At 65.8% G+C, this 13,591-nt stretch overlaps 1 protein-coding gene across 1 annotated transcript in view; it reads right to left on the bottom strand.

Annotated features, from left to right (window-relative positions):
• The window catches only part of SHISAL1 (shisa like 1), a 93,158-nt gene that overhangs the window by 57,848 nt on the left and 21,719 nt on the right, over positions 1-13,591 (bottom strand). The gene's annotated exons all lie outside the window — the stretch shown is intronic.

Raw genomic sequence — 13,591 nt, 5'->3', positions numbered from 1 at the left:
CACAAGCCCCTGCCTGACTCGCTGTGAGGCCTCCAGCCAGGGAGCCAGCCTCAGTAAACCTGTTTCCCCACGTTCCGTCCCTGGCCCAGCGACCTCCAGAGGTGACGAAGGTCACAGAGAGGCCACATGGCAGTGTCTTGAAGGACCCCACAGAGGGACATTCGTTTGGGGAGGGGGAGGCCGTGTGAGTGCCTGGGAGGGCAGGTCCCCGGGAATCCCTTGCTGCCCAGGACCGGGCTGCGACTCACCAGGAGCCGGGCTGAGCCCTTCCTGCCCGTTGTGACACCGGTGCCTCACCGCAGCCCGGGGAACGGGCCCCGGACTGCAGCTCAGACCGCTGACCTCGAAGCCCAGGACTGAGTCCCAGACCCCAGCACTCCCCTGGGGCACCTTGGTCCTCGTGGAGACAGCCCGTCAAGGGCGACCTTTCACCTTCAGACCCCAGCATGGATGGCACTGGGGTCCGGACGGGTGCCTGGGGGACCCACCTGGAGGGTGGGGTGGGAAAGAGTCAGGGTGCCTCCCGAAGGAAGTCTGTGCCTGTGGGGTGCCTCAGTTTCCCATCTGCACCCCAGGAACCCGTGCCCCTTCTCTCCTCCAATGGATGTGGTCCGAGCAGGTGCGCTGGGCCAGAACTTCGAGTCCACCCTGGTAGACCAGACCTGGGCCCTGCCGCGGGGACCATCTTCAACCAGGGGCAGAGGGTCCCTGTGAACCCTCAGCACAGGGAGGCCCAGGCTGCAGCCCCGGGCTTGTCCTCGGCCGGGGACAGGGCGGAGGGGCGGTGTCCAGCGCCTAAGCTTGTGGATTTGGAGCAGGGGGTACTTCCTGCTCGCCAGCCACGTGACCTTCAGTGCGGCACAGAACCCCCGGTTTCCTCTCCACGGTGACGGTCGCAGCAGCGCCTCCCTCGCCGATGTCACCAGGAATCAGTGAGCCGGCAGGTGACGTGGTGCACTCCCCGCCCCACGCCTGCAAACCATCCCTGGATGGGGCCTACAGTCGTCCCATCTTAGGGAGGGGAACAGAGGAGCCGACAGGGGACGACACAGGGCAGAGATCCTTGCGCTCTAAGGGGCGGGGCTTGGGTTGGGAGCCGGCGGTCCAGACGCTGGGCTCCGGGGTCATTCACGAGGCGCTGTGTGTAGTGTGTGTGCATGCATGGACACACCACAGGTGTGCACGCGGTGTATACATGGTACGGGGTGTGTGTCCCCACGTGTGCGGGATTTGTGCGCCCATGTGTGTGCATTCAGGGTGTGTTGAAAGCCTCCTCACCGAGCGGCCCCCCCGCCCCCACGGAGCAGGGCTCTGCGCCTGCCCCGGGTTCAGGTGCAGTGCTGGGCACCTAGAGACGAGCCGAGAGCTCCCTGCCCGCAGGAGTGCACCCCTGGGTGGGTGACACATGGGAGGTCACACCTCTGTCAACACCCATTTCCCCCAGACTGAAACACAGTCACCTGCTCCTGGCGTCCTCCACCCCACCCAACCTGCCTTCCCAGCCTGCTCTGCGGCCAGGTGCCCAAACCCGGGCCTCCTCAAGCCCACGGGTCCCCAGGGGCTGGGCTGGCCCCTGCATGGGCTCCTCAGCCCTCCGAGGCGCACCCAGACAGAGCTCCTTTGCCTCCCCGAGCCTCAGTTTCCTCATCTGCAAAATGGGAGTGATTCCGCCCATCTCCAAGGGCCAACCTGAGGATCACACGGGAGGCTGTGGCAGACAGGAGGCCGTCCCGCCGATCACCCCGAGATAAATGCGCACCGGGCGCTCAGTAGGCACGTGAGCGGCTCCGGTTCCCCTTCTGTTCTGTGTTCCTTCAGAGCGGGCAGGAGAAATCGTGGGCTCCGGGGTTTAACCTCAGCCTGGCCACTGAGCAGCTGCATGGCTGTGGGCGGGCCCATTCGCCACCCCCAGCCCCCCAGGCCGCCATAACCAGTGATCACAGATGCACGTGGCGCTTTCAAACAACAGGTGTGTATTGCCTCACAGACACCCCGAGACTAGGTTCACGGGGCCGACGTCATGTTGTTGGCACCTGTGGGTGCCTCGAGGGCACCCTGGCTAATCCAGGACACTCTCCCATTTCGAGGTCCGCGACTTGACCACACCTGCACAGCTCCTTTTGTCTTCTTGCCGTAGAGGGAGCACCCTCAGGTCCCAAGACTAGGACGGGGGCCGTGGGGTGGGGACCTTAGGCTCCGGTGCATCCAGGGACAGGGCATGGTAGGCCGGGGAGGGGGGGGGCCGGGACTTAGGGGTGACAGGCAGGGGCACTGGCTTCGGTGCAGCCTTCAGCAAACGTGTCGTCTCCGCCCTGGGCCGGGCCGGGCCGGGCCGCGCTGGAGGAGAGGGGGCGGCGATGGGGTGCAGGTGGCAATTACACGGACCGCCATGAGAACCCTCACCGCGCTCGGCTCCTCGTCCCCCGGCGCCTTTAATCCTTCCCTATTTACTATTTCTCTGCCTTCGGGAGGACTGCTCCCCCGCAATCGGCGCGGCCCCCCCCCCCACAACGGGCGGGCAGGCGGGCGGGCGGGCGGCCTGGAGGATGACTCACCCGCTCTGCTGTCGGTGAAGAGCAGCCTTTTCAAAGGGCTGGCTGGGGAGGGAGCTAAATTTAAAGCCAGGCTTCCCGAGAAGATCACCTGCCACATCGAACTCACTGCCATTTCATCAGAAGCTGGGGGCGTGAGGCATTCCACCGCGGCCTGGCCCCAGAGCCCGAGGGGGGCCGGGGGGAGGGGGGGCACTTAGAGGCCGAGACCCCGGGGTGGGCGTGGGGCCGGGGGTCATGACTGCTGGCCTCCAGCCTCCGTGTCACCTTCTCCCCGTCCCCATCTTCCTCGGGAAGCCACTCACCCTCCCAAGGACCCCCAAGTCCCCCCTCTTCTCTCTTCAAGATCTTAGGGTTCCAGCCCAAATTCGAGACGCAAGGGATCAGGCCGTGGGAGGCTTTGAAAGCGCCCACCGAAGACACCCATCGAAGACGAGGACGTGGCCGAGCCGGGCTGGGCACAGCTAGCCTGGGCCGCTGGCCAGGCCGTCCCTCCTGTGGAGTGGGTGGGTGTGTGGTGGTGGGCGAGTGGCCCACCTCTCGGAGCCTGTTTCCGTATGAACCCAAAGGGAGTGGAGTGCCCGCACGGCAGCTGCCCCTCGGTCCCCATGCCCACCCCAAGCAGAGAGGCCCTGAGCTGGGGAGACGGGGCCCAGGGCCCCTGGAAGGTGACAGGGGCTGGCCCGCTGCCAGGCCTCTGCCTCCCGGCGCTGTCCCTCCCCCCCAGGTGGGAGGAGCTGCGAGCTGCTGTTCCCCCCTCCCTCCCCACCGGCCCCTGGAGCTGCAGGTCACAGTAAGCTAAGCCTCCCTGTGGCCGCGGGACCAGGCCGCAGGGGCGGCCGGCGGCCCAGTGGTTAGGGACGCTGGCTTGGAGCCCTGAGCTTTCTCCCCGCCCCTCCGCAGCCTGGGCCGTTCTCTCTCTCCGCCTGTCGGCCCCTCTGTGAGGCAGGCGCAGAGCAGATGTGCAGTACAGGAAGCCACTGCTGGGGCCGCAGGTTCGTAATCAGTTCTGGGGGGCCGCGACGCTGGGTCCAGGCAGCCTCTCCTGAGGCCAGCTGCAGAGCCCGGGGCCTCCGCAGAGTCTCCTCCCCCACCCCCGGCCCGCCACCCTCGGGCCACCGGCTGTGAATGCAGCTTCTGTTCTGGCCCCCATCCTGCAGGAGGCCTGGCCGGGCCCCTGGCCGCCCTCGGAGCCCGGAGGAGACGGGGCTTCCTGCGGCGGCCAAGGAAGTGCAGCTGCAGCCCCAGACCTTCCGCCCCGTGTGACCCGGGATCACAGGAAGTGGCCAAAGAGGTTTTGCAGATGCAATTAAGATTATCCGTCGGTTGACCTTAAGATGGATTACCCTTCACACCTAACTTGATCACACAAGCCCTTTAAAAGCCCGAGTGCTTTCTCCAGGTGGCGGTGGCGGTGGAGGGAGTCAGGGAGGCCAGCGTGAGGAGGGACTCCACGCGAGGCAGGCCGCTGCCGCCGAGATGGGGCTGGGGTCGTGCAGGGCCAGGAGGCGAGAGCAGCCCCCAACCAACACCCAGCAGGAGCAGGGACCTCAGTCCCGCAACCGTCAGAAACGGCATGTCGCCGGCAGCCCCCAGGGGCCTGGAGAGGCCTGGAGCCCAGCTCGGCTGTGCCGGAGAGCTCGCCGAGCCCCTCACCCAGACCTCTGACCCTCAGAGCCGTGGTGATAAATGGCCGCTGTTCTAAGCTGCAAAATGTCTGTAGCAATAGGAAAGCCATACCCCTGCCAGTGACGTACCTTTCCATGGGGTGAAGATCTGTGCAGCCCACCCCTCCCACGGCAGACCCCGAGGTGGTCTTTGCACAGCGCAGCCCTGACCTGGCCACCCCCCTGCCTGCTGACCTGCTGACCTGCTGACCTGCTGTGGTCATGCCTTCTGAAATAGTCTGAGACCTCGGTTTGGCATTCAAGGCCCTCCGTGTCCGGAGCTGCGTCCCGAGCCGTGTCCCCTCCCCCACCGCCCCACGACTGGCCCTGCCCCCTCGTGCCACACTCCCCGGGTCCACCTGGGCTCAGAAAACAGGTCCCTCGGCAGACACCAGCGGTGGATCGTCGAGGTTTCCTGCCTGTAAGGACAGGCCCTGCTTGCTCTCGGGCGTTTCCTACCCTTGGAGTGCACCTGCTAGAGCCGCCTGGGTGGGTACCAGGGGCGTGCTGGCCCGCGCCACACGGTCCCCGCCAGCCGGCGGCAGGCGGGCAGCGCGGACTCTGCAACGCACTTGGGCAGCGGATCCGGGCAGACAGGGAGAAGGGGGACTCCGGGGGGCCGCCCTTGCAGCCCGGCCCGCCCCCGGCCCCCGAGGCTCTGAGCCCACTGGCGACCAAGAGTCAGGAACCGCTGCGGGGGTGGGGGGCCTGCCTCAGAGCAGCAGCAGGAACCAGGAGGGGTTGGCGGGGGGGTGACCACCTGCGCTTCCCAAAGCTGAAAACCAGAGTCCCACGGACTCAGTGCGTCCCTGGACTCCTCCAGCCTCCGTTTCCTCACCTGTCCACTGTCACTGGTGATGACCTCTGCTCGGGTCACGCCAGACTCTAGAGTCGGTGTCTCGGTGCATCGTGCATAGTAAGTTAGACCAGGCCTGTGGGGTGGGTGCCGTGCCCCGGTCTGTCCTCATGAGTCTCACGGTGAGGCGAGACGGAGGTGACACACTGTGTCACCAGCTCCAGGGTCCTGGGGAGACCTGGGGAGGGACAGAGCCCTGGCTTCGCCACCAGGTGCCCGAGGCTCGGCTTCGGGCTCCCGTGTGCCGGCCGGGGGCCTTGGGCACATTGGTGCTCTCCTCTCTGAATCGGGCACCGGACGGCCTCAACCTCGGGCTCACAGGAGCCTCGGCCCGAAGGAGGACAGGCAGGTTCTACCCAGGGAGATCCCCACCCCCCACCCCTCGGAGCCCCAGCCAGGTCTGCCCCAGGGCACACGCCCCCACCCCAAGCCTCCTGGCATCCGCTTATATGGGCGGTGACAGCGTCCCTGCCCGGTGTCCACCCGGAGTAGGAGGGCCGCTGCAGCTGGCAGCCCTCTCGGGCTCGCTGCGTGCTGTGGCTGCAGCCCCAGCCCGGCGCACAGATGAGGAGAATTAACGTGATGCACATTGGTAGGCTGAGCCAGGCACCCCGAGCTGGAGGCCTGATTCCCGCCCCGCCCGGCGCTCCCGCGAGCGGGCACAGCCGTGACAGCAGCCACAGCACCAGTCGGCATAATTGGCACCCACGCCTCTTCGGTCCTGTGCCCTGTGCACCGTTTACACCCAGGAGAAACGTGGGGCGGGGGCAGGGAGCTGCAGCGAGCGGGCCCACGGAGGTCGTGGCGGGCCCGAGGTCACCCCGCTCTGAGGCCAGGCGGGGGAGGAACCTGCGGACTTGGGGAGGGCTCTTTTGACACCCCGCCCCCCCGCAGCCCCTTCTCAGGAGCCTCTGTGTTCCAGGCTGGGGTGGGGGCTTCTCTCTAAAGACGGGTCGTGTTCAGTCTCCAGCCCAGAACAGGAGTCTGGCCTCTGCAGCTGTGTGGCCCTGGACAAGTCACTGACCTCGGAGATGACCGTCTGTCTACCTTCTGTTTAGAATTAATTCGACGGCTACTTCTCTGTCCTCCCCTCCTGGGCTGTGCACATAGCATCAGCTCAGCAAATGTGTGTCTAATGGACACACAGTGAGGCTTCCGCTTCTCAGGCGCTCTGTGCCTCACGGCACCACTCGGATGGGCTCCCTGAACCCACAGCCGTCCTAGGAGTTGCTTCTGTGCCTTTCTCTTTGACAAGACAGGCCCAGAGAGGTTAAGTGACTTGCCCGGGGTCACACAGCTGGGACGTGGTAGAGTTGGGATTCGAACACGGGTCTGCCCCTGCCCTGGGCCCAGGCACTCGACCTCCCTGGACCGGGAGCACGCCCTGGCTCTGCCTGCCCAGGCCTCGGTCCCCCCACCTGCTCTGGCTGGGCCCCTTGGGCTCAGGCCGTGTCAGGCGCTGGCAGGCTCAGCCCGGCGCTGGCTTCTTGCGGGCTCGGCCCAGGCCCGGGGAGGCAGGTTGTCTGGAGTTTGACAGCTCGGGCCCCATGGCTGGGGTCGGAATTCCAGGCTCCTTTGATTGTGCTCAGCGGCCTCTCTGAATGTTGTAAATTGTTTGGCTTGGCCTCACACAGCAACCTTTATTATTGCAAAATCTCGTGTTTCCACGGAGCTCGGGGAAAGGGGAGCCTTGGGTGGGGGGTTCCAGCATCCGTCTGAATTCCGTTCTGATGAGGCTCCGGCTGTGGGGAAGCTGGCCTGGCCCCGGCTGCAGGGCGGAGCCCCTGGCCCCGGCCAGGTAGCCCCCGCCTGTCCGGCCGCCTGCCAGCCACAGCCTGTGCACTGCCAGCATCTGAGATGAATCAGAACCTCCGAAGGGCGGCTCAGGGGCCTGCCGGGGTGCGGCTGGGACATCCCACATGCCCAGTCCGGGGCTCCCCTGGATGCCCGGTTCCTTGGAAGGGGGGAGGGGAAAGGCGACTCCAGCTTCTGGAGCCCAGACACACGCCCCGTGTCAGGCCTGGGCTTTGCGAACATCACTCCATGAGCCCCGCCGGCCCCCCATGAGCCAGGCACTATCATTCTGCCGCAGCTGCAGAGAGGGAGGATCAGAGAGGTTAGTACCTTGCCTGAGGTCACACAGCAGGTGGGCAGAAGCTGCTGCCTGCCCTGGGTTGGCGTTCAGAACCATTTACGCCAGCGCCCCTTTCCTGATCAGAGACATCACGGCCTCAACGTGGGGCCCAGGAGACGCCTCCGTGTCAGCCCTCCCGCCCTGGACCCTGGACCGCAGGAGGGGTCCAGGCCTCTGCTGCCTGTTTTATTCACATCTTGCTCTAAGTTTCTCCCCAGGACACGATGCCTGGCACCGGAGGCTGGGCCAGAGAGTGCGTGGGCTGCCTTCTGCCCCCCAAGTCCTAGGGGAGGGTCCTGAGGAGCCACCTGCAAAGATGGAACCCCGGGACTGGGGCACGAGCCCCAGCTGCAGATGAGGAAACTGAGGCTCAGGAAGGCCCAGTGGCCGGCCCAAGGCCACCGGCAGCGGAAGCCTGCTCACTGCCTTGGTGTCCCATTTCACTGAGGACGCTACAAAGTCGGCCCCAGGTTCAGGGTCAGACCCTGGGCCTGCCTCATGCCAGCAGACGGTCTCGGACAAGCCGCTTTTCCTCTCCGAGGCTCAGTTTGCTCAGCTTTAAAAGGGGGACAACAGTCCCTACCTTTCAAGGATCCCCAAGAAAAATGGTCAGCGGCAGCTGTGGTAGTGCCTTTGCACAGTCTGCACACAGTAGGGATCCAACCTCTGTCCCTGCCGGTAGCAAATGCCTGCAGCTGCTACATCCCTGCTCAGACACCAGCGCCTAGATCATAAGCACCTACTGTGTGTGAGGCCCCTCCTCCACCCAGGAAAGCTGAGGTCCCGTCCTCCACCCACCGGGGGACACCTGAGCCAGCCTGGGGACCTGCACATCACGGGGGAGGGGAAGAAGCAGCGGCACCAGCGACACCGCAGGGAGTCGGGCGGGCAAGGGCTGCAGCTGGCAGGCGCCCTTGGCCGAGGCCTGCCCCGGGACCCGGAGCTCGGTGTCAGCAGGACCGGGTGGGTGCCAGGGACACAGGGACCAGTCTGTGTGGAGACACGGCCCCTGACGGCACACCTGTACTGGTCGCCGGCTCCAGCCCCTCAGCCCCTCCCTCCAGTGCCCACCGGTGCTGCGGGTTCGAGGCTCTGTCTCCTGCGTGGACGTGGGCGGTCGCCAGCTGTTTTCCTGACTCCGCCCTGTGCCCCCCCCGCCCCCCCGGCATCCTCCAAACAGGAACCAAGGGATCTGTGCGAAACCCAAACTCGACAGCACCATGCTCCTGCTCCAAACCCTTCTACGGCTCCCGGTGCCGCAGGGTAACGCCTGACTCCACCGGCTACCAGCTCCCTGTCCTGCCACAGGCCGCTGCCGGCCGGCTCTGTCTGTCCCGGGTCCTCCCTGGACGCGCCATCCTCCCGCGTCACCGGGTCCCAGTCAGTTCTCTCCGCGCCTCTTCGGGGACCATCTCCTTTGCTCCTGTTCATCTTTGGGGACCCAGATCGTTCACCCCTTCCTCCTGGGAGCCTGCCCTGAGCCCCGCGGGGTCTCCGAGTCCCCTGGGCTCCCTGCCCATCACAGCCCTCGTCACCGCTGACACTATCTGCCTGTGCATCTGTCTCCACCAGGAGCTCCCTGAGGACGGCCCTGGGTCCCGCCGGCTCCACGTCCCCAGCCCAGAGCGCCGCCGCTGTGTGACTGGCTCTGACCGGCCCGGGCGCCCCTCGCCAGCCCAGGAGGCTGGGAGCGCCTGACTCCCCCCAGCGGCAGGGACGCCCGGCCCCGCAGCTCAGCACCACGTTTTATTAATCAGCACATTTAGCACTTGCCTTGCACTTCTCGTCCTCCGCTCTCTGCGTGCGTCCCCGACTTCAATTAATTCTCCATGAGCCCGTTTGGCCGCTCTCCCTCCCCATGGCAGCCAGCGACGAGCGGATCCACAGTGAGGTTAGGGGCCCGTCTTCTGCACCCCCCCGGGCCCCTCCCAGCTCTAAGGCTCCCTCCTCTGGGCCAGCAGGTGGGCTTGGGGCTTTCAGCGCAGAGTGGCGGTTTATTATTGTTGTTCTAAAACCATGCGCGCACTGGCTGTCTCACAGCTTGGTTTTGTCACAAGAAGTAACAAGTTCGTTTTTTCACAGGTGACAGAAGCGGCCCAGGGGGCAGTGGGGGGAGGGGAGCAGCCCTGGGTGCCCTGAGGCTGGCCAGGCCCCTGGGAAGCGCACTTTGATGCAGGTCTCCCTCTTCCAGGAAGACCCCCCTGATTCGTCTGCTCAGATTGGCCTTTTCTGGTCTCCTCTGGAGTTTAGGGTGGAGGTCCTCGTTCTTGTAGGTGATTGCTCTGTGCTGGCCTCCCTTCCCAGCGACACGGACAGTCCTGGGTCAGGTTCAAGGTTTCATGTCTCCGTGTCCTGGGAGAGGAGCAGAGGGCTGGGCACTCAGGTAACGGAGCTCTTGTGGGCGGATGCGTGGAGGAATGCGGGATGAGTGGAAAGGTGGCAGGTACGTGGATGAAAGGGTGGAGGCATAGATGGGTAGATGTGGGTGGGTGAGTGGATAGGTAGATGGATGGATTAGGGGTTGGTGGGGGGGTGGATGAATGAATGAATGGGTGGTAGGTGGTTGGATAAAGGGGGGAAGGATGGATCAGTGGATGGATGATGGGTGGATGGTGGGGGAGGGGCTCATGGAAAGGGAACACGCAGGAGGACCGCTGGGTAGACGGAGGGCTTCACGGGGAGATGAATGAACGGGCTGTTGAACGGGGGAACAGGTGCGTGCGTGCTGGGTGGGTGGGTGGGCGAGGGACGGGTGGCTGGCGGGTCAGTGGGTGAGGGACGGGTGGGTGCGTCTGGAGAGACAACACGAACAGCAACAGTGACTTAGCCCAGCTGCGTACGGGGGCACCGGGCACGCCCCAAGCACTCCTGTGTGCTAATGCGCTGGCTTACCCCGTGCACCTGCTGCTGTGGGGCGAGCACGGCGGGCTGGGGGATGGCCATGCCTGGGGGTGTGTCCCGGTGGGCGGACTGGCCGGGTGTGTTCTGTGAGGGAGAGGTGAGCAGGTGCTGACCGAACAGACGGGCGTTGGGTGGGCTGGCGGGTGAGGGGGGAAGGGAGCAAGAGGTCGAAGGGGTGGGCAGGGGGCTCGACGTGGAGCCTGGATACTTTTCCGTCTCATCACGCCTCAGGAAGGACGTTTCTGTTCACCAGACTCCCACGGCAGGAAGCCGGTGCCACCAGTCCACCCCTCCGCCCCTCGGAGCTGCAGCCATCCCACTGGGCCCTAACTTCAGACCCCACCCCCTCTTGTGGGTTCGGCCCCTCCCCCACCCCTCCACAGGGCAGCCCCGGGGGTCCCACCTACACACCGTCCTCACCCAGTCCCCCGCCTGACCCAAGCCTGCTCTGGCCCCATGGACCCCATGGACGCCCAGCCTTGGCGTGCCCAGCCAGCGTCTCAGCCAGTGCCTGTGGGTGTGCCCAGGCCCCTTTCCGGCAACACCAGCTCTGCCAGGCTCCCGGGTCGCTGCTGGCTGGGCGCCTCTTCTGGGACGCTGGCCCCCCACGTCTGCCTCAGGCCCAGAGAAGGGCCGTCCTCACGTTAGCGCAGAGACCCCCAGCCTGGCGCCCAGCAGGCAGCCCTCGGCTCCCCCTCGCCGGCACCCCCCCCTCCCCCGTGTGCAGCAGCAAGGATGAGCGACCCTCTCTGTCCACAACCCTTCTTGTCGGCGCCCTCGTCGGGTGGGAGCCCGATGAGGAAAGCCCCGGCAAGGGCTCCGAACAGACAGCAGGGACGCACAGAAAACACCTCATAGACCCTCGGCGGCAGTGATCGCCATTAACAACGCGCCCGCCTGCCCCCAGCGCTGCGTCTCTCACAAGGAGACGGGGGTGGGGGGGCCCGCGGGTACCGCGCAGATCTATCCGTTCGCTCAGCAGGTGCCCGTGGAGTCTTTCCTGTGCACCAGGCACTGTGCTCCGTGCTGGGGACACAGTGTCACTGCAGCACCCGGGGCTCGGGCCCTCGGCACCTGTGGGAGAATGGCTGTCGTTTTGGGGGGGATCGTGTATCTGCCTACGTGACAGCGATCGGGAGGGGCGAACAGGCTTCCAGACGGGAGTTTCCCCGGCTGCACGGCCCGGCCCACACCCGGGGCCAGGGGCAGGGGCAGCCGTCGCCTTCCGGAGCGGGGCAGGCTGCGGCGGAACAGGCCCTCCGTCGGTGAGTGTAAATCTGAGTCACCTCTCTCTCGGGGCAGGAGAGTGACCTTGCTTGTGGGCCCCGAGAAGCTAAGAATAGCCCGGGAAGCTGAACATCCAGTCGCCCCTGCCCCCCCCGCCCCCCCCGCCGTGCACGGCAGGAGTGAGAAGACCCTTCCCCCCCAGGGGCGGCCAGCTGCTGCCTCCTCTTCTTCGGCACACACACACACCGCTGAGCCCTGCCAGCTGTTTGGGGGCGGAGTTTCCAGCCCCGAAAGCGCTGAGCCCTCACTTGGCCGCTGTCCTTGAGGCCCCTCCTGGATCAGGGCAAGGTGTTTGCATCTGGGCTTTGTCTCTTCCTTGTGGGTGACTTTCAGCCCATCGTGGGGAAACATCTGCTTCCAAGGTGAGAAAAATGTTACCCCCTCCACTGAGGTTAGGGAGCCGGCTCACGGTGCCCACCTAGATCCTGCAGCCCCTCACCCGGGACTTGGGGGCTGGGGGCCCCTCCCAGGCCCCTGCCTCCACCCTCCCTCCTGCTTTGCCGAGCGCGCACATCCGCCCTGGCCTCCTGCGTCTCCGTCTCCGGCTGGGCAGGCGGGACGGTCTCAGGGCTCAGAGCGCAGCCCTGAGACCCGAGGGCCTGGGGCAAACCCCGCAGGGCAGCTGCTCACGGCTTCGTAACCTTGGACTAGCGGCTCCATCTTCCCCATCCCATTTCCTCCTGGATGAAATGGGGATCTGTCCGTTATGGGGGTGCGGCACTATGGTGTGAGATGCACATGAAGGGGCACCTAGTAGGTGCTTCTGAAGCACGTAGTGGGCACTCGGTGTTGGTATTGTGCTCCCCTGTGGCATAGGCTAGGCGTGGTGACTGGCACGGATGACCTCCACAGGGCAGAGCTGGGGAGGACAGGACGTGGCTGGCCCTCTGTGTCTCCGGTGGGCAGGGCTGGGACCAGGAGGGAGGCCATCGGAGCAGATTCAGAGGAACAGTTCCAACTGTCAGAGCTGAGAGAGACCTGGGCTGGTCTCTGGGTCTCTGGGCTGGTTCGCAGGCCGGCGCTCCATCCACGTGACATCCACTCCAGCCAGGGCTGGGGTGCCCTTTGGTGGCCCCGTTTCACAGAGGCGGTGACCCAGGCCCAGAGAGGTTAGGTGGCCCCCGCAGTTAGGCCCCAGGCACTGAGCGGCCCCCAGCCTGCTGCCCCCTGGGTGTTGCTGGCGAGGAGCCGTCATCTGGCAGACTGGGGGTTCCATGCCCTGCTGCCTGGCTCGGGGTCCAGAGCTCTGCAGCCAGGGCAGGGAGGTCCCTGCCGCCAAGGGTGTCCCAGCAGCTGCTCCAGCCCGGCCACCGCCCGGCCCTGAGGCTGCACAGAATCCCCACCTGCCAGCAAATCCACGGTCAAGCCGCACTCTCTCCCGAGGACCAGCCGGAGGTGGGGGCACAGGTGTCTGCAGCCCATGCCCCTGCCCTGCGGACGGAAAGGTGGGCTTCTCTGGGGGTCTGAGACACCTGCCAGGGCTCCTCCTCAGCCCTCCTCCTGACCCCCGGCGGTCTCAGGCGTATTTTATACAATCGATGTAACGAGGGCCGGTTTCTGCTTTAAAGTATCAGCTTCATGCACTCCCCCGGGGCCTGGGAAGAGCGTCCATCACTCAGCAGGGACGGGCTGGTGAAGGCCGTGGACCAGGAACCGCTCTGGGCCGGATGTCTCTCCTGTGAGTGCCCGGCTCTGTCTGCCGTCCAATCGGGCGCTGCCTCTCCTCTGCTTTCCCGGGCGCTGTGGGCTCAGCCTCAGGGCCCCAGCTGGGCTCTGTCCAGTGCCATCCGCCTCAGCCCCGGCCGAGACACTGCCCCTCTTGCTTGGACCTCTGCAGCAGCCGCCCGGGGTCACCCTGTTCCCCGGCCCTCGCGCCCCTCCCCCCGAGTGCTGCCGTAGGCCGGGGTCCACCCAGCACGTGTGCGTGGTCGAGCAAAGGGAACTTCTGACCGAAACTCCGGCATTTTGCACGCGATGAGGTGTCGGTGAGGCCGTGGGAGAGAACCCACGCTTCCTAACCCTTAATGCAGCCTTGTCTCCCGACCCCGGGGCACCCCAATCCCCGGGGAAGCCTCCAGGAGGTTTGGAGAACTCGGACCCTCACAGCTGAGATGTTTGGGGAGCAGAGGGGTGAACACACCCCCTCCCCCGAGTCTACTCTCAGTGAGCAGCCTGAGGGGATGCCTGTGCAAGC

The sequence above is a fragment of the Phyllostomus hastatus genome, unplaced genomic scaffold (assembly GCF_019186645.2).
Source record: "Phyllostomus hastatus isolate PE091 unplaced genomic scaffold, TTU_PhHast_1.1 phas_contig_198, whole genome shotgun sequence".
Lineage (NCBI taxonomy): Eukaryota > Metazoa > Chordata > Mammalia > Chiroptera > Phyllostomidae > Phyllostomus > Phyllostomus hastatus.
This window is presented reverse-complemented; position numbering and strand designations above follow the sequence as displayed.